We start from the raw sequence: 2,117 nt of genomic DNA on the forward strand, positions 1-2,117 counted from the left end.
TTGTCAATTAAATTTATTTCAAAACTTTAGATCATTTATTAGAAGATATGTTCAGTTAAAAAAATCATGGAATCAGAAGACATAGACCATAGTCTTTTGCCTGCTGTTTATTACTCGTCATTCTGGGCTTGTCACAAGACTTCTTCTATGATACTTTTATGATATGAAACTGGGTATCAGTTTCCATCCACATAAAAAAAAAGAGTAATAATGTCCACAAAAGGTCTTTAGAATCATTAAGACATAACACACAAAAATGTGTCCTATACTGTATATTGCAGTATATCATATTACACAGTGTATGTGTAAAACAAAGAACAATACAAAGTTCTTATAATTATTTTCACTCATATTAGCCTTGTATATAATAAGAGTAATTGTAATGATGATTTTAATTTCGATCCAAAATGAAGAAAATAGCTGAATTTGGAAATTGTTAACTTCTCTTCAGAGAGAATTGTTTTATTTCATTCTACTTTGTTTTTGTGTTTCTGAGCAATTATCAATATGCAGTAATTGCTTAGGAGAGACTCAGGATCCCCAGGTGTCTCACCATTGCTCATAAGGGGAAACTAATTCGTGATCACTCACAGCACAGCTATGTCTCCTCCTTGGCTTCTTTTCCACAGGAGGACATGAAAACATGTTAATATTATTAATTGGGTCTATGAATGAGGATGGTGAGAAGCAGGGGTAGCCTCCTCCCGCCAGCATAAAGGTTCACAGTGATAATTGGACAAAAGGGGCAGCAGTGTGGGGATAGTTCTGCTCTATTTAGATAGAAGGATGAATATTCATCTTGTACTTTGGAAAATGAAAGTTTTTCTTCCAAGTTTTTCTTGGCTGAATTATTAACACCGAAAAGTGTATTCAACTCTATTAGGGTAGTGGGAGAGAAATTAGGTTGTCTTGGGTAGTATTACTAGAGGGTTCTCAACATCAAAATAATTTGCATACAACCTTCCAGTTTTCCTCCCTACCATGTCATGTAGGACATCGTCTATGCTTAAGTGCAGGTCTAAAAATAGAGCAAACACCCATAGCAGAGTAGTCGGTCCCTGGCTAGCAACTGCAACCCCAGGAGTGAAGATCCATGAAACAGGAGAGACGCAGAAGCTGGTTAGAAAACAGGTAGGTGGGTAGAGGGAAGGAGAAATCCATGGGAAGACACATGTGTCATGACTATTGCATACTGCAGTGCAGGAAGGAAAGGACAGTCTTTCAATATATGGTTCCAGGTCAATGGATGTCCTTTTAGGAGAAAAGACATTTAAACCTTATACACAAAAGTCAATTTCAACTTGATTATGGGTATAAATGTGAAAAGCACAACAAGATGGATTTTAATGATATTCTGCATGAATTTTAAAGCTTTTTTTTTCTTTTTAGAGAGAGAGAGAGAGCATGTGTAAATCGGGGTGGGGAGGAGCAGAGGGAGAGGGAGAGAAAGAATCTCAAGTAGACTCCAGCTGAGCTTGGAGCCTGATGTGGGGCTCAATCTCATGACCCTGAAATCATAACCTGAAGTGAAATCAAGAGTCAGATGCCTAACTGACTGAGCCACCGAGGTGGCTCTCTTCATGAATTTTGAGTAGGAAAAGATCTACTAAATAAGACACAGTTTTAACCATAATAGAAGAATTTGTTTAAATTGAAAAATAGTAAAATTAAAAACATCTCTTTACCAAAAGGTCCATTAAGAGAGGCAATGCACGCAATGTGTGTGTGCGAGTCTGTCTGTCTACCTCAGAGAAAGTACTGTCCAAAGAAGTCCTACAAATCAATAATAAAAAGACAGAAAATCTAACAGAACAGTCACTTCACCTATCCAAATGGCCAATACATAAAAAAGTTTTTAACTTCAGGGTATTACGCTAAGTGAAATAAGTCAGACAGAGAAAGACAAATACCATATGATTTCACTTACATGTGGAATCTAGAAAGCAAAACAAATAAAAGCAGGAACAGACCCACAAATACAGGGCTGGGGATGGGCAAAATGAGTGAAGGGGAGTGGAAAGTATAGGCTTCCAGTTATGAAATGAAGAAGTCAAGGGAATAAAAGGTACAGTATAAGGGATATAGTCAGGGGTATCATAATAGTGTTGTATGGTGAC

Source organism: Ursus maritimus, unplaced genomic scaffold (genome assembly GCF_017311325.1).
Source record: "Ursus maritimus isolate PB19 unplaced genomic scaffold, ASM1731132v1 scaffold_28, whole genome shotgun sequence".
Lineage (NCBI taxonomy): Eukaryota > Metazoa > Chordata > Mammalia > Carnivora > Ursidae > Ursus > Ursus maritimus.